This window comes from Dipodomys spectabilis, unplaced genomic scaffold, assembly GCF_019054845.1.
Source record: "Dipodomys spectabilis isolate Male_0828 unplaced genomic scaffold, ASM1905484v1 ptg000089l, whole genome shotgun sequence".
NCBI lineage: Eukaryota > Metazoa > Chordata > Mammalia > Rodentia > Heteromyidae > Dipodomys > Dipodomys spectabilis.
This window is the reverse complement of record NW_024870766.1, coordinates 8,030,887-8,051,127: the sequence shown is the minus strand read 5'-3', so window position 1 is coordinate 8,051,127 and position 20,241 is coordinate 8,030,887.

The following is a 20,241-nucleotide window of genomic DNA, read 5'->3' as shown; positions in this document are numbered from 1 at the left end:
CAGGCAGAAATAGCTCCACCCCCAGAGAAGTGACTTCCTTCACTGGGTAAACAGAGCCAGAGGCTACCCCTCCCTACTGCAGCTCAGGCAGCAGACCCAGCAGCTGGAGGGGTAAAAGAAAAACCATTGAAACTCAGTAAACATAAATTTTGAGAATGGCTCCAGGCTGGGCTGTGTTTAGCCCCTCAGGGAAAAGCTACTGTTTGCTGACAAGCCTCAACCTTACCCACAACCTAGCCCAATCACAGCAACTCTAAGCTAGAGGAAACAGGCATCTCCCTATTTTGTGATACTCAAAGATCTCCCTGCCACTGAACTAGCCTGGGAGGAAGGTCATAAAGTCCTTGGTAAGGCAGAACTTCATTCTGCCAGCTCAAACAAAATAATTTAAGACACCAATCAAGCCATAGGAAAACTAAGCACTACAAGCAAACCAGAGACACCATCAAGAGACTGGTTGCAGACACAGGGAGACCAAAGATCCTTCCCCCCTCCCCAAAAACATTGAAGAACTCTTTTTTCTACCTAATTTCTTTAAATTAAAAAAAAATTGCTTTCTATTTTTTCATCATTTTTATTTTAGGTGTGTGTTTAAAAAAAAAAAAACTCTTTTTACTCTTTTCCCTTTATGTCTTTTTTTTTTTGCATGACTTAATTGCTGTTCTGTTCATCCCCAGATATATACCTGTCTTCGATTATTAAACCTTATCCTTCATTGTGTGCATGCTTAATTCAGAAATTGATTGCTCAACTCTCAAACTCTCAGCCTTAAATCCTTTAAATGTAGTATTATTTCTTTATACTTATATAATTTTTAAGTGTTTCATTTTTAATTTTTTAAATTTTTTTCATTTTTGCTTTTTTCTTTATCTCTCTCCTCCTTTGGCTCTTTCAATTTCCTCTCTCTGAATTTAGGTCTTCGCTAAGTTCCCTCTCTCTTTTTCCCTTCCCCACTCTCCTCTAATCTTATTTTCTCCCCACAATTCTCCCTAGACCTATTAATTTCTGGTCTGTTGACTCTTTCTTTGTTGTGCTAGTCCATTAATCCATAGTTGTTGAACTAGATTGTATGTGTTGAACTAGATTGTATCTGTACTCATTTTGACTGCGTCAAACAACTTGTACAACTACAGGGTTCTGGTTGATGCTTGCCTTAAAACAGTGTTATAACAAAAAGTTATTTTTGCTTACATACAAAATGGGCAGGACAAGCAGGAGAAACACAAGAAAAATGGCAACTCCAGGTATTTCAACTCCTATTCATGATAATAATGCAACAGAGCAGATAGTGAATAATCCAGAGGAGAGTTTTCAAAATGTTCTACAAACACTACAGGTTAACATGCTGAATGAAAAGACTGAAAGCCTGCAAAGGACTCTGTATGAGCATAATAGGGAAATGTGTGAGCAGGACAGGGAAAATAATGAGCTTGATGAGACTAATCAAAGATTAATACAGGAATTGCAGGATGAGAATAGACAAAGATTAATACAGGAATTTCATGAGCATGATGAAGCTAACCAAAGATTAGCACAGGAATTTCTTGAGCATGAGGAAGCTAATCAAAGATTAATACAGGAATTGCGTGAATGGGATGAGAATAGACAAAGATTAATGGAGACATTCATGGAATCAACAAACAGACAGCTGAAGGAATCCAGGGAGTTATGGAATATTGAAAAAAAACCTATTCACATCAGCAATGAGCACAGAACAAATGAAGAATTACCAAATTAAGTCATGTGTGGAAACAAATCCTTATCTCATCTTCATATCAAGGGTCAGACAATTTTCCATTTAAAGGATAGGATCGTCAACATGGTAGACTGTGTAGGCCATAAAGAATCTGACACAGCCATTCATCTCTGCGACTGGAGTACAAATGAAACCATATTCAACACAGAAACTAAAGGGTGAGTCCACAGTCCAATAAAAGTAATCATGGCTGCTGAAAATTGAATTTCATGCATTTTCATGTGTCATGAATGTGACCTCCTTGGAGTTTTAATTATATAAAAATGGAAGAGTTTTAGCTTTCAGGTATAATTTCTGGACTCCTACATTAGCTCATGAAATTAACTATATAAACTGATAAGCTCAATTAATGCACCCTAGAATGGAGCAAACCTCAAATTCCAATGATTTAGGGAGGAAAAAGAGTACAGACATCTCTGTTTTGAGTATACCTGTGTTTCTCCAATCCTTAGGGACATATCAATGAGAATAAGACAGGTTCATGAGGAGGTTTACACTGTTTTATCTGTGGAAACTCACTATTGAAATTAGAGTTCTATCAAGATGTATTCTTTCCTAGGGAGTAGGAAAGTAGCTGGTGCCACATACCTCACCTATCCCTTATTGAAGCCAAAGGAGTTTGGAAGTTGTCTTCAAGTAGAGTATAGAACAGGGATTCTCCGGCTATACACTGGTGGCCCATGCTTGGAATCCAAGCTACTCAGGAGGCTGAGATATGGTTCAAAGCCATCCTGGCAGGAAAGTCCATGAGACTCTTATCTCCAATTAACTACCAATAAGCCAAAAGTAGAGTTGTGTCTCAAGTGGTAGAGCCTCTAGCCTTGAGCAAAAAGCCCAGGGACAGTGTCTAAGCCCTCAGTTCAATTCCAGGACTGCACAAAATACATAAACAAAAATATAATAAAAGAAAGGGACTTCTCTACATATATATTCATGCACACAGGTACACATATATGTATATATACATCAAGAGGATTCTTAACAGTCATAGAAATTGTATGGAAAAATTCATAATTTGTTTATTCTTAAATGTTGTATGATATAAAGGTTCTAAGAAATCTCACAGAAAGGAAAACATTTTTCCAATATATTTCACTGACAATTCCAAATGAAATTCCAACTGTTTTAGTAAGAATTCAGAGAATAGTTAACAGCAATAGAGAGATACTTTGCTTTTGATACAAGAGGTAGATTTGAGAAGACAAAAATATTCAGGAAACCAGGCAGGAAATAACTAGAGTACTACATAAGGAAACGGTAGTGGGAGGTCAATAATGAAATCATTAAGAGTCAGAAGTAGAACAGAGAGAGAGAGCATAGTTAAAAATAACTCAAAGACTCTATCATTTAAAATCACTACACAAATACTTATCTCTTGCCTTGCATGTCTCTCTCTTGCGCACACACATGCACACACATATACACACACATACACACACACACACAAACACATACACACAAACACACACACACACACACACACACACACATACACCCCAAAGGCTTGAAAAGAGTTCAAGTTCAATGGCATTATCTTCAGGGAACTTATAGAAAAGCAGAGAATATTAAACAACAACAAAAAAAGTGCTAGACTTTCAGAAATGCAGACTTTGCTTTCTTTCTTAAAGTAGCTTTCATTATATATCATTGTGATTTATAGATAGTACAATGATTATTAGAGAGAGAAAGAATGTTATCTATCTTATTTTTTGAGCAACTAAAATCTAAGGAAAATCTCTAATGTAACACAATATTATTAACTTTGTTCTTTAAATTGTACATTAGAGCTTCAACTGGCACATTCTTAATATATGCTACTCTCTACCCTTTCACCATCTCCCTATTTCTTCTCCACTGATCCTCTTAGCACCCCCCTACACACACACATAGTTAACAGCTTTATTATTTTGTCCTTGAAATTGAAAATTTTAAATACATATATATATGAAAACTTGCGATTTATATATATATATATATATTTCAAAGGCATCCCAGCAGGAAAGTCCATGAGACTCTTCAAATTTTTATTGTATTGTAAAAATGATGTACAGAGGGGTTACAGTTGCATAAGTAAGGTAATGACTACATTTCTTTTTGAACAGTGTTACCTTCTACCTCATTTTTCTCCTGCTTTCCCTTGTTCCTGACTTTCTCCCCACAAGTTGCAATGTTCATTTCCAACATAGTGTCTAGTGAGTATTGCTGTGGCATTGGTTCACCCTTTGTCCCACCCCCACCATTTCTGTGATTACCCCTTTCCTTCCCCAAATCAGATAAACTTATATACAAGGACAAAGGGTACCAAAATCAGAAACAGTGATCACAGGGAATAAACTGGAGTAGGAAAAAAAGAAAGACAAAAAAAATCCCTGCAAACATTAGACAAAAAAATACTGCATAGCATGGGGCTTGGTTCCATTATCATCACTTCATAAGGTCATATGTACATACTTGTTGGGCTAGAATGATCCTCTACTAGGACTATCCGAAATGTATACTAATTCTTAAAAATGAGGGAAACCATGGAGCCTGTTTCTTTGGGTCTGGCTTACTTCACTTAATATGATTTTTTTCAAGTCTTTCCATTTCCTTATGAATGGGCCATGTCATTCTTTCTGAAGGAAGCATAGAATTCCATTGTGTATATATAGTACATTTTCTTGATCCATTCATCTACTGAGGGGCATCTCTTTGATATGGTTCCATATCTCAGCAATGTTGAATAATGCTGCAATGAACGTAGTTGTGCTGGTAGTTTTAGTGTGTCCATGTTTGTGGTCTTATGGGTAAATGCCCTGTAGTAGGGTTGCTGGATCATAGGGGAGATCTATGTTTAGTCTTTTGAGGAACCTTCATGCTGTTTTCCTGAGTGGTTGAACCACTTTACACTCTCACCAACAGTGTAGTATCATTTCCTTTTGGCCACATCTCTGCCAGCATCTATTATTTCTTGATAACTGGGGTGAGGTGGAATCTCAATGTTGCTTTGATTTATGTTACTTTTATGGCCAGAGATGTTGAACATTTCCTTATTTGTCTAGTGGCCATTCTATTTCCTCTCCAAAAAAGTCTCTTTTTAATTCTTTAGCCCATCTCCTAATGGGGTGATTGTTTCTTTGAGGATTTGTTATTGGGGGTTTAATTTTTTGAGCTCTGGATATATTTTTGATATGAGACCCTTGTCTATATATAGCTACTGAAGATCTTCTTCCAATCTCTGGACTTTCTATTTATCTTGCTAGCTATGTCCTTTGCCATGCAGCCCTGTAGTTTAATGCAACCATTTATCCAGCCCTGCTGTGTTTTATTGTGTTTCTGGATCTTTATTTAGGAGGTTTCCACCTGTTCCAAGGAGCCCTAGTGTATCCTTTATCCCTTCCTGAAATATTTTCATGTTGTCTACTCTTACCTCAAGGTCTTTGATTCATTTGGAGTTGATTCTCGTGCAGAGTGATATATAAGGCTCTAACTTCAGTTTTCTATATGTATATAGCCAATTCTGCCAGCACCATTTGTTGAAGAGGCTCTCTTTCTTCTATTCTGTATTTTTGGCTCCCTTATCCAAGATTAGGTGGTCATAGGTCTGTGGATTCATTTCTGGCTCTTCAATTCTATTCCATTACTCCTCGGGCCTGTTCATGTTCCAGTACCAAACTGTTTTTATAACTGTGACTTTATAATAGAGTTTGAAGTTTGGCATTGATATTCCTCCAGAACTCTTCTTTCTGCTAAGGATTGTTTTGGCAACTTAGGGTCTTTTATTATTCCATATAAATTTTTGGATTACTTAAGATGTGATTTTTTTTTTGTCTTACTTTATTTAGTAAAATAGTCTTCAGGTTCATCCATGACAAAGGAAATTGCTAGATCTTTCATTTTTCAGGGTAAGTAATAGCCTATGAAAAATATATATGTATATATATTTACTTATATACACATACATGTAAATAGTTTCATTGGAATTTTTGTTTATTGACTTAAACATATATATTGCAGAATATAAAATCAGTAGCATTTATATACAAAAATTATTTCCTAGCTAAAAAATTAAGTAAACAATCCCATTTTAGTAACATCAATATAATATACTTAAACTTTAATGAAAAAAGAGATGACCACATTGAAACCTATTAAACATCTGTAAGAGGAAATGATGAGAAAAATAGTGGAAAGACTATTGTATTCTCTTGTGAGAAGAAGAAACGGTATTTTTTAACATGTCCTGAATGCTTCCTGAGCCTACATTTCCTCTTGTGGCACAGGCACCTTTATTGTCCCATATCAGAACATAGGATCCTTTTACCACTGAGCTTCTTTTCCAGAATAGATGGCATTTTTTAATATCTAATCATGAGTTTTAATACATGCGTTTTTCTCTTGGGTATTTCTAATTTAAACTTGAATGTTTCCAAGTCGTGGTTATTGTGAATGATGATGAGAGGAATGCAGAATTGCAAATACATCCTGAGCAGTTACATTCCTCTGGGCAGATAAAATGAAGATGTAATTCTATTTTCTTTTCTTTTTCTTTCTTTTCTTTTGTCAGTCATGGGGCCTGAATTCTGGGCTGGGCACTGTTCCTCAGTTCTTCAGCTCAAGGCTAGCGCTCTACCACTTGAGCTACAGCACCACTTCCAGCTTTTTTTCTGCTTAAGTGGAGCTGAGGAATCAAACCCAGGGCCCATTCATGCAAGGCAAGCACGCTACCACTGAGCCATTTTCCCAGCCCTGTAATTCTATTTTCAATTTCTGATAGCCTTCATACTCATCCCATAATAGACTCTTTTGGGACACTTATGCTTAAGCCTTCACACTCATCCCATAATAGACTCTTTTGGGACACTTATGCTTAACCATTGACTAAACAAAACATATAAAATTATGTTGTTAAGTAAGTATAGACATACAACATTGTCTCATCAAATTTAGAGCTTCTTTTCTTGGTAGTGATAGAGAAGTTAGAAAACAAATTCCATTCCAAACCCAGCTTTAGGTTAGTTAATTATGCAAGGATTTACTAGTAGTGCTCAGATTTAATTTAGAATGAACTTAGAACAATGTTATTATCTTGACTTAAGGAAAGATTTAATTTAAATCAACCTAATTGAAAATAGCTAGTCAGTTTAATTAAATTTACCCAAAGAAAAATATTTAATTATTTGCCACTCTATTATTTACAAATGTGAAATAAACAAGATTTTTAGAAGGTATAATTAAGTTCTAAAAACATTATCTTGAAAGTTTTAGAAGTCACAAAATGATTATTTAACTTGTCATAGATCCCTTAATATGAGACTTAGTGAGGTCAATAATCTGTTCTAAAAATATATGATCTAGGCCTAAAGTCAATTATAATATCAAAACGTAGATCCTCTTTTCTTTATTTTAAAAATAGGATCTTGTATTTTTACCTGGACTGGCTTCAGACTAAGAAGATTTTAATTATAATATGCCTTAGAGAAGTTGTTCAATTATTATGCCTAATTGATATTCTAAAAGCCTGTTGTTCCTGAAACACCAAATCTCACTTGCTTCTAATGGATTCTGAACAGAGAGCATGGTTAAAGCACTGAGACATTAATACACAGCATTTAATATAAAAAATAGATAGAAATTAATATTCTGGAAAATAGGATATGTGCCACCTCTTTTCTCTTAGGTAAGAGTTAATACTTAAACACTTCCATACAAGGTAATCTATTATATTAAGTAAATAAATCTCTATTTTTTTCATATTGTATCTAAAGACTTTCACAAAGTCACACAAGGTGATATACAAAGGAATTAGTTACAAAAGTCAGGTAATGAGTACATTTCTTTTTGAACAATATCAACCCTTCCCTCCCAGTTTTTCCCCTCAATCCTCCCCAAGTTGTATCGTTCATTTTGAGTATCAATGCTGCATTTGTTCACCCTTTGTCCCACCAGTACTATGATTCCTCCTCCTTACCCTCCCCAAACAGATAAACTTATATACAAGACAAAAGGTACAGAAAACAAAAACAGAGACAAAGGTAAAAAACAAACAAACAGAAAAATAACAAAAAAAAAAAAACACAGAAAACAATATAAAGCCTCCTGTTTCCATTTCTTGCAGTTGATTTTGATAAATACCATTTTAATCAATCAGGACTCCAAACATTCATACAATGAGAGCAAAGGAGGATATTCTTAGATGAGGGTGACAAAGGCTGAATAGCTCTATGTGCATATGATCATATAAAATGATGCCTATCGAAAGAAACTCCAGGAAATGGAAACAGGAGTATTTTGTTGGTGTTGTTTTGTTTTGTTTGTCATTAATGGGGCCTGAACTCTGGGCCTGGGCGTTGTCCCTCAGCTCTTCAGCTCAAGGTTAGTGCTCTACCCCTTGAGCCACAGTGCCACTTCCAGCCTTTTCTGTTTATGTGGTGCTGAAGAATAGAACCCAGGGCCTCATGCATGCTAGACAAGCACTCTACCACTGAGCCACCTTCCCAGCTGGAAACAGGAGTTTTTTTTTATTGTAATTTTTGTGGGTCATTTTGGTTTTTTGCTTATTTGTTTTCTCTTTTTACCCTTTTGTTGCTATATTTTTTTATTTCTGTACCCTTTGTCCTATACATAAGTTTATCAGATTGTGGAAGGGAAGGAGAAGTACAGAAATGGTGGGACAAAGAGTGAACTAATTCAGCAGTGATACTCACTGGACATAATGTTGGGAATGAATACAAAGTGACAGATAGGGAGTCCAGATGGGAAAAACTGGGAGAAAATACAGGAAAGGGTGACACTGTTAAAAAAAAATGTACTTATTACCTGACTTATGTAACTGTAAGGTCTCTATATAATATTTACAATAAAATGAATATATATAATTTAATATGATCATGGCACATAGCTATTGAGATTCTTATCCTAAGAGTACCCTCCTTTGCTATCACTGTGTGATTGTCTAGAGTCTTGTATAGTTTATTATATCTAAGTATATATATATATATATATATATATATGTTTGTCTTGAAAGATTAAAAATTAGAGTTACATTTTACAATTGCTAACTGCTGATTTTTTTTCTGTAAACTTGCTTACTCTAGCACTGACCCTTCCCCTCCCTAAAAATAAGTAAAAAGTTTCAGAGTCCAGATGCTGGCCCCAGGACAAGGTCTGTGGTTAAAGATAAAGAACAAAAGAGTATGTTTTTCTAAGTTCTTGTTTCAAAATTCCCCAAATGGGACCCAGGATAAGGACCATCCAGCAAACCAGGTCAAACGTCAACCAATCACAAGCCTGTAACCCTGTGAACTCCCTTCCAGGGTGACCGCTCTCCCTAGATTTGCCCTGAGGCAACCATTTTACAAAGAGTGTTACAAAGTTTCCTGTGCAGCAAAATGATTGCTGGAGTACACAGTGACTTGTAAATGGACCAATCCCGGGGCACCTGGTGTCATATGCTAATCTTGTGGTTTTTTGTTGTTTTTTTTTTTTTTAATTTTATTTTATTTTATTTGAGAACATACTGTACAGAGGGGTTACAATTACATGGGCAGGAAAATGCATACATTTCTTACCAAGCATTGCAGCCTCCTCCTTTGTTTACCCTTCACCTCCCTTCCCAGCCTCCCCCCTCCCCCCCACCCAATCATTCCCCCCTTCCCCCCCCCCCCACACAGACATTGTAAAGCTCGTTTTTGACATGACATTTTGTACTTCTCATTGTTGCAACAGGTCCACCTGAATCCTTAAACGACTTGTTTGTCCCCATCTCCTCCACAAGTTATACTGACATCAAATATAGTGAAAGCAGGGGTTACACTGTGGGGGAGGGACATACAAAGCAACAAAGAAATAATCTTATAAATGCGTTAGAAACACATGCATGAAAGAAAAAAAAACATTAAAATACCTATTTAAGGGTTCGTTTTCCTAACATCACATTATCTGACCTTTTCCGCTTGACTCATACATATACTAGATATTGCAAATAAGGGAAACCGTGGGACCTATGTTTCTTTGGGCCTGGCTTACTTCACTTAATATAATTTTTTCCAAGCCTTTCCATTTCCTAACAAATGGGGCAATGTCATTCTTTCTGATGGAGGCATAGAATTCCATTGTGTATATATACCACATTTTCTTGATCCATTCATCTACTGAGGGCCAAATGCCTGTAACGGGCTGCTCTGCTGGGGCTCTCTCCCTTACCGAGGCAGAGAGTCCATTTGCCCAAACGCTGAATAAACTCTTCTTGCCTGTTGCATCTTCTGGTTTGGAGTCCTGGTTTCTGGGGTGCCCTCCCGTAGACAAAAGTATCCCAGTGAGTCTCGGGTCTTTCAGTCTTTTACCATCCATTGTGTTTATTTGCAGATTTATAAGCACATTCTAGTTACAAGTGAGGGAAGTCATGCAACCTATATTCCCTTGAGTATGACTTAGTATAAAATTTTTCCATGTCTTTCATTTTTGTTATGAATGGTACAACATCATTCTTACTGATGGAAGAATAAAATTCCATTGTGTATATATACATTTTCTTGATCCAGTCATCTATTGAGGGGCATCTGGGTTGATCCCATATTTTGGCTATGATAAAAATCCTGCATTAAACATGGTTGTGCTGTTAGCTTTAGTATGGTCTTGTTTCTGGGCATTTGGGTAAATGCCCAGGCAAGGAATTGCTGGGTCATAAGGAAGTTTTGAGGAACCTCCATACTGCTTTCCTGCTTGGTTGAACGAGTTTACATTTCTACCAACAGTGTAGTATAGTTCTCTTTCAGCCTATCTCCATCAGCATCTCTCATTGTTAATTTTATTAATACTTGAGGTGGAATCTCAATGTTGTTTTGATTTGCCTTCCTTTTATGTAAGCCTCATTTTTTAGTGATCTAGCATGTTGATATATCCTTTAAAATAACACACTAAAACTAACTCAAATTCTTTTTTACTAGAAGAACTTCATAGAAAAACAATTTTATTTTATTTTTATTGTGAAAATACTGTACAGAGGGGTTACAATTACATGGGCAAGACAATGAGTACATTTCTCATCAAGCATTGTAGCCTCCTCCTTTGTTTCCCCTTCCTCTCCCCACCTCCCCCAACTCTCCTCCCCCACCCACCAAAGTTGTAAAGTTTGTTTTCGACATAACGACTTGTACGTCTCATTGTTGCAATGGGTCTACCTGTATCCCTATTTAAACAATTTGTTTTTGCCCTTCCCCTCCACAAATTATAACAACATCAAATACAGTGGAAGCAGGGGTTATACAAAAACAAGCAATTAAAATCAAATTAATATATAATAAAACATGTTAATTTGAGTATCATACACAAAAACTCCCAATGAGCTACTTAGTATACATTTATACAATGAAAAATAGTATAATAGAATAAGTCTCAGAATACATATGCTTAATAGGGAAATGAGGGATTACTGAAAGTGTGTGTGTATACGTATATATATATATATATATATATATACATTTGTGCATATATATGTAACAACTATATGCATATATAAATACTTATGTGTATATACATGAATACAGCATAATGAATCCCACCCACCAAACACTGTTTGGAAATGAAGAAAGGATGGCAAAGAAGAATATGTATATGTATTGAAATATCATAATGAAACCCCTTCATATTATGAACATATATTTGTAATATGTAACACTAAAATTTTTTAAAAGAATAAGTATATTTCAAAAGAAACATACAGTGAAGTTAATTTATAAAACCAGATGGTCTTAAAATAATGGAAATTGAAAGGGGTGATATTGATCAAGATGTATTGTATTTATAAATAGCTTCTTGAAATGGCAACTCCTTATAGAACTACTTAAAGATAATAAAAAAAGAAATAGCAGTAGTAAATAAAGACAAAAACAATTATGGAAATTGACATATGTGATACTACTTTCTATGACAGAAAATCTACATCATCATAGGTAAATATCTAGTAGGGAAGTGGCTCTGTAGGAAAGAGCCTGAAGGGAAATCCTGGCTAGAGTTTTATTCACAGCTATAAACTTATGGGAGTTGACAGTAGAAGCTACATGATCTTATAAAATCTGAAGACGGATCATTTCCTGAGAAGTAAAATTGGAACTTGAAATGCCTTTCCATCTGCTTCCTCATTGGCATTTATTTGCAACTTGGAGTCAGACTTCTAGTCCTCACTGCTTTCCTTATGGAAGCTTAACTATTCCAATGAAACTATTCCCTCCATCCAAATCTTACCTTCTTTGTCTTTTATGATTTCAAAGTAAGTTGGTCAATTTATTTAAAACTTCCACCCACTGTCATACCACAGATTTCTTTGGATGAAGGTTAAGTATGGAGTCACTGTATATTTACTACCATTACATCTATAGCCAGGAAAATGTCAGTTTCCTAGTTGAAAATTTCCAACAACAAAAATGTCAGATAGCTTAGCTTCCTTTAGTTTATTTAAAATGTTAATGCTTTACACAACAAAACTTATCCTTCACATTTTTGTAAACCTACAAGGCTTTTTCAAAATTAAACACTAGTCCTGTAGATTCATCATAGAATTCATGTTCTCTGAAGGTCTCAAAGCACAAAGTAGCCCACAGTTGCTGTAATCAACTAACATCAATCTCGTGTATTTTCATGTGGTACATTAATATGACAAACCCGGGCTTTCTTATCATCAGTTATTCTTCCACAGAGTCGGAAGTCTCACATAGTTAGAAATATATTATAAAAATGTGATGTAAACATTTTTGTATTCTTTTTATAAAAGTCCATCATATCAGCTTCAAGAAAGACTAACCTTACCAGGGACATGATCTCTAAAATAGTCATATCTATCATTAGGTGGGATGAAAACAGCAGAAATACTTAATTACTCAGGATCTGGAGCCAGATTGCTGGGATTTGGGAGGTTTTGTTTTTTTCTGAGATGGAGGCTCATGATTTTTTTTTTTTTTTTTGCATGGGCTAGCTTCAAATTTTCAAGATCTCAGCCTATTGAGTAGCTAGCATTTCGGGTATGAGACATCAATGGCTAGCCCAACATTTTTAATTCAGCCATACTTAAGCATTTTATTCTTTGACAAGTGATTAACTCTGTGTTCTTCACTTTCTTGTTTATAAAGAAGAAATACTTTACCACCTGAAACCATAATGAAGATGTGAATTTATGTATGGCAAATGACAAAACAATGCTTGGCTTATAGTATCATATAGATATTAGCTATTAGTTTTTACTGTTTGTTATTATCAGTGTTATATTATCTACAAGGCTTTCATACACAGTTCCAATATGAAAAGAAATTATTGAAGAAATGAAAATATTCAGTTTGCTAATCCTGCAGATTCACATAATGAGAAAGAAGAATGAAAGTGAGATATTTCCATTTAACACGTGTCAAAGGAAAATAATGCTGAACTTTCATTCTATTATGGTGCCTGTACATCTGTAATATTAATTAATAATTTAAAGATGGATAATAAATATTTTATGAGTTAAAGCTGTGGTCAATCACTAATAATTCCCAGTTATGTGTAATGCCAATAAATATTTAATATCGTTAGCTAAAGTTGATCAAGGTGTAGAGCAAAAGAGAATTGGAAAGTAAAGGTACAATTTATTTTGAGGAAAAAAAAAAAAACCTCTCCGTGCAGAATTTACCATTAAATATAAAAAGGCGACCAGCTTTAAATTGGCATAACACTATCAGATAGGTATATTTATCATTTCTACACACTCATGGTGATGGCATTTGCTTATGAAGTAACCTTTGTGACATGATACCTCACTAAATTGTCACTCTTAGGATATTGTTGGAAATTCTTGTTTAGTATATAAGGATTTCTTTATGTTATATGAGGTACAATTGACATTGTCTTACACATGATTTTGTTCAATTTACTGAAACATTTAGAATTTAAGATTGGTTTCAGGTACATTTCACCACACCTTGAGCCTACCTTCCTTGGATTTTCTCTGGTCATGCCTCTCTGATAACCAGTGTAGTGTCAGCCACTATACCAAGTTGTCTGAAACAATATCAAGTCCTACCAGCCAAGCAGTATATTTCTTCTGGAAGATAGATGAATCTGCCTCATAGGAAAAGCTTGAGTTTCATCAAAGTAGGACCAGTTCATTTTTGATCAATTACTCTATTCTCTGTGATTTTGTTGGATGGTTTTAAGTACTAAGCAGTAATGCTATAAGCAGAATAAATCGTAAGAAAGCAACCAGTACATGCACCACAATCATCTAATTTTTTTATGTGAAATGTTATTTCCTATTTGAGTTTTTAAGTTAGTTATTGGAATTACATTCCAAACATTAATAAGATTTAATTCTAAGAGCTAAGATTCCAAACAATTGCTGAAAATGGAATAGTAGAACACAAAATATATGGTTGATTTTTCTCCAGGTGTTAAGTTAAACATTATTATGAAACCAGGCCTGAGATTTCTATGCAGTCTATTAATTTGTATTTTGTGTGCCCAAAACTCCCATAGTAGGGTAAAAATGGGTGTTATTTTGACAAATGTCATAGAATACAACCGAGCCAGAAAATTTGACTTCATAGTTGGACTTTAAAGTTTGGCTATATCTATTACTATTTGAATTAGTAATTATTTAGATAATGTAAATTGTTGCTTAGAAAATATATTTTAAATATATTTTAAAATATGCTTAAATATAGTTTAAGTATCTTAGATTTATTGTTTAAATTTGATATTTATTTATTGATTTAATAATACCATTTTAAGACATTTAGAAAAAGAAATACATTTTCAATTTTCCAGAACTTTTCCCCCAATATCTTATTATGAGAATACTGCTGATCTATTCACAGTCAAAACAACATGCAATTACATCTATAATTTTCAATAATTTATGAGTAAATCTAAATTCTGAATTCTATTTTACAGTATATTAATATTTGATTTTTTCTATCAATATGCATACACATTCCATATTTTAATGATTTTAGCTCCAACAGTCAGTATTACTCATTATCTTCAGGAAACTTTGGTAATTTTCATTAGTCTAAGTCAGTTAGTACTACACATTTTTAGTTATATCTTTCAGGTCAGGGTTGATTATTAGTTTCAAATTATAGTCTCACCTACATTTATTAAAGGCTAAATTGCTATCTATATTTATGATGCATTAGAAATGTCTTCATTCATTAACTCTTAAGAATTTTATAACACTTATGATCTTGTCTTGTGAACTTTTTTCAAAATTGGGATTTTTTTACATTACTATTTAAAAACTTCTAATACTTCTTAATGTGTAGAGTAAATCAAGAATGCTAAATTGAGACTAGTGGTGGCTCACGTCTATAATCATACCTACTCAAGAAGCTAATATTAGGAAGGTTAGTTTGAAGACAGTCCAAAGAAAAATTCAGGAGATTCCCATTTTAAACCAAGTGTTTAACCTCAAGAAGCTAATATTAGGAAAGTCAGTTTAAAGACAGTCCAAAGAAAAGTTCAGGAGATTCCCATCTTAAACCAAGTGTCTTTCCCATATGGATAAAAAGAATATGCTTTCCCATGGTATGTATCTATATGCATACAAAACAATAATAGGCATAAAAGTGTAAAGTTTTATCATTTTTATCAACATAGATGATCCTAAAGGAAATTATGATAAGTGAAATTTCCCAGGCACAGAAAGACAAATTTTATTTTTTCTGACTTATATGCAGAAAGTTTTTTTTTAAGGTGACCTCATAGAAACTAAGAATTTAATTTGGTTCCCAGAATTTGGGAAATAAGAGGGGACAGGAAAAGGTAAATTCAAATTGCAGAATTATTGTTGGGAGAAAAATAATTCTGATAATCTCTAGAATAGGAAGACATGATTTTCATTAAAATTTTACTATATACTCAGAACAGATAAAGGAAGTCCCAAAATAAAAAGTGACAAGTATTTGAAGGGATAAATATAAATTACCCTGATTTGATCATCCACATTGTATACCTGTACCGAAATATCACATTTAACTCCACATATATGTAAAATTATCATGTATAAAGAAAATATAATATTTTTGTTGGAAAGAAGTTTGAGAAAATTAGAACTACTTCAGATGAGCTCAACTAATAATAGCAGAGTAACAAGACATACAAGGGAATAATTTGCTCCTCCACTACTTCCAGCATCTTCTCAGTTGTTCAGAGAGAAAATGGACAGCACTGATTTCTGGTAAATTCATGAGGTAGAGACTATTGAAAATTTCAAACTCTTTTACAAAACAGAATTATTTCTAGGAATTGAGAATCTAGGAATCTAGCAATTGATACAACTCTAGGAATATGTTATATAATGGAAAAGAAGAAAGACAATTGAAACAAAAGAACTCTCATATGCTCATAAATAAGTACACAAATATGGAAAACAGTACAGAGCTTCCTCAAAAACTAAAGATTCCTTACTCTCAGCAAGCACAAACTCTTGCAGGAGAACAAAGTTTGCATAAGAAACTTTCTCTAAAAATAAGTGTATTTCTTTTCACTGTGGCATTGTCTTCAACGTCTTCAAGAGCTCTTGAATACATAGCAGATATTTTTTTAAAGGCAGTTTAATCAGTAACAGTTAATGAAATGAACAAAACAAAAACAGCATAATGGAATAGTGATTATACCTGGTGCTTTAGATGGAAAAGTTGATAAAAGCTTCACAGAGAAGCCAGTGTTTGCATTGAGACTTGAATAATAAAGACAGAGCCAGCCTCTTGGAGATACAGGAAAAGAAAATTTTGAAAAAAAAAATTAACAAAGATAAAAGACTTTGAGTACTATAGGTACAGCCTGTGGCTGGAAGCCCAAGTTCATATGTAAGCAAGGCAAATAAACTTGAAAAACCATTGAACTAATGAGACTACAGACACTTATGCTTCCTGAGGATTGTCAACATTAGCAGAAATGCCATTAGAATGTCCAAATGTCCCCAAGATATTATAAATAGTTCTTTATGAAAATAACAGGAAGCATACTTAATGCTCATTATGGGCTTTAATATCTTCTGATGAAGAAGGCCATTACCATCAGTTTTGTAAACTATACATGCATTTAAAATGCACCCTAATGTAAGTGAAGTTTTATTGTGCTTAATTCACTCTCTCCAATATAGTAATATAATCCCTTGACTTGACTAATTCACTTGACTATACTTGTTAAGGATCATTTTCATAACTTAACAAGGGAAATGAAAAGAACAAATCCACCATGTTCAGCCTACAGTTGTTTGTTTTCAGATGAAATTTTCTGTGAATATTTTTTGTCTATTACCATCCAGTGTGTTTACTTGTAGATTTGTCAGGACATTCTAGTTACAACAAATGATGAAAAATTGCAACATATGCTTTTTTGGTTCTGGCTTACTTCACTTAACATATTTTTTTCCAAGTCTATTTCTTTTATGAACAGACTTCTATAACTCATGTGTAAACAAGAAATACATTTGTTTGCTACAATAATAAATATAAAAGTACATGCAAAAGTCATACTGACAAAATTGAAGGATTCATAGTTGTAATATTTTAAAATTTAATCTTTTTTAATTGAACATTTTGCCTTTCCTCCATATTTCCTCATAGAATTTTGTGATGACTTACGATTATTTTAAATTGTGCTTTAATCATTAAAAAATTTAACATTAAGAAATAGAGGTTTAAAGTTTTCTTGTCATACATTTTCTCCGAAATTAGTTTAAAATCCATACATTTTTCTCTAAAATTACTGTCAAAATATTTCAAACAAAACTTTAATTCTGGTTTGGTTTTGTTTCTTGGTGATTCTCATAGGGATTAAACCCAAGCCCCTGCACATTTTAACCATGCCCTTTACTACTAATCTATGCCCTACCCCCTCACGTTGTACAAACTACATAAATTGATTTAAGCACTAATCTTGGGATGAAAAGAAGTTAGGAGAAAAAAAAAAACAATTCTTGCCTCTCTTCTTATTCCCGTTCTGTCATAAGTTTACACTTAAATTATCCATCATGTTACATATTTGACCAGCCATTTCATCCATCCAGGACTGACAGGAAACCTCTAGCTGCAAGATATATATTCACAGTGCCCACAGACTGAAAAGACCCTTCACACTGATATTTTATTGTCTTCTCAATCTCTGAGACACAGAAATACAAAAGGAAATGTCTACTGACTATTAACCACACTTGTCATATATTTCTTTAGCAGTATTCTAATTTAATCTGACATACTTGTGATGGATTAAAAAATCACAGTATTGTATGGGTCATTGCTCCTTTGCAAATCCAACAATTTGTATAAAATAATTGTTGACATATACTTCAGATTTTTTTACTGGACTGTAGAGTTGCAAAAGTATCTGATTTAAATTTTAGAAAACATTTTCAGAAAAATTTAGATGCAAAACTATTCTGTATTATCAAATCAATCAGTAAAAACTGTTAAAAATTAAAATATTTTATGATAATATATATTTTTATCTTGTCTTCAACCAGTTTTAAAGACAGCATTTACAGTGGATTACAACTCATAAGTATTTATAGTACATTTTTAAAGACATACATTTTAAGTGGGTTTTGAATTTCAACCATTAGCATTATAAAATAAATTTTTGCCTTGTTTCTTTACCATGCCCACTGAAGAAGAAGTGTAATTTGTTTTGTCTGCTGGTAAATGCATCGGGTCCCAGAAACATTTAATGCCTTTTATTGTAGTAAGCCTAAGTTTTAAAAGCTATTAAACAAAATTTCCTCACATGATTGGGCCCATGTATATACTTAACCTGAATCCTCTTCTGTACCTTAAAAGAATGTCAATATTCTATCAGGTCCAAAGGTGAGTAATTTGGATATGGTCATTTCCCCTTATCAGTCCTTCATCATACAGAGGCAGACTTGGGCTGAAGTGATATGTGAGACTTGCAATGCTAACCTAAAATAGAGTGTATCTGAGCCCTCAGATGATGGTGTTACATGAGACTGTGAAAGCAGGAAAAGCAAACTCATAAATAGATAACCTGTCAATAACAAAAAGACAAATCCCTACTCCTTTTAAAATACAGAGAAGAATTTTGAGAGCATCATTATACAAAAGAGCACTGACTAACATCGTCAGCTTCCCAACACTGGTCTGTGCTGCCAAAAGATCAAACATTCAACTACAGCAATTGCTCAATGAACTTTGGGGTAAGAGATTATTGCAAAGTTTCCTTCTGGCAACCATAATCTATACATTCAAGATTCTATATCGAAATCACTGACTTATACAAAGTTAAGCTGGATAAATAATCAAGAGCAGCCAATTTTTCAGTACCACCTTTATTTTGAGTACTGTGTCTTAGAAATGGCTGTGAATACAAAATTCTGATAGTTTTGACTCTCTGTAATAAGCTATTGCTTCATAAAACTTAGTCCTGAGTATCTCATTCTTTTTCCTTCCAAGCTCCTGAACAACTAGACAAGCCATTTGTCATAGCCAATGATCCAACAGATTCTCTCTTCACACCAAGTGAAAGATGAACTATATTGCTTAAGGATTTCTCTTTAATCCTTACTAAGGGTCTCACCTGCTGTAGTACAGCATGAGTAAATGCTCCTTCCAAATTATCAAACTAACTCTGTTAAACTAAATCCATGTTACATACATTAAAAGACAAGTATTTTTTACCTGTGTTCTCATAGAAACCTCACAGAAACAAGGCCATAGGGAAAGCTATGCTACAGAACATTGGACTCCTAAACATGTCATTGTGGTAGCATGTGTTTAAACTTTTATATTATACATCTTACTTTCTGAAGTGCATATATTTAAAAAGTCTAAATCCTTTTACTTCTTAATTGCCAGGTGCTATTAATATAACATTAGCAAATGAATTGAGTGAAAATGATGTTTTATATAATGTTTAAAGTAGAATTATTTCAACATAACTACAATGAGATTATATAAATTTGAGTTTTTCCACCAATCAAAAATTACCAAAGGCAGAAAAAGGTGAAGAAGTATATTATTTAATATACTTAATCCAAAAATATGTTAAACTATATTTATCATAAAATAGTAATCATATATTCTATGTAATTTCTATCCTAACACTTCAAAGTCTGGTGTGTGTTTTCATACAAATAGAAGATCTTAGTTTGAAGTAGGTACATTTAAAGCGCTCAAAAACTAGTTTGGGCCATGTTAGATAATAGGATCAAGAATTATCCTTCTTCTAGCTAAAAGAAAAAAGACAAATTAAAGGCTTGTAAGTTGATGGCCATTGGGGAAGAAAGAGCAGGGATCCTGTAGAGATGGAAACTAAATGATGTTGGCCCTATGAATGCCCCCAGGGTACCTATCTTGGAAGAGCCTCCACAATATTCAGAAAATGGAAACTCAAGCAGAGGTCCACAGAGTTTTGTTTGGAGGAGACAACTTGACAATTCAGGAAAACCAAAGTAGTTACAGATTTGCAGCAATAGAAATGTGGCTGGGATGATAAGACAATTCAGCTGAATTCTGAAC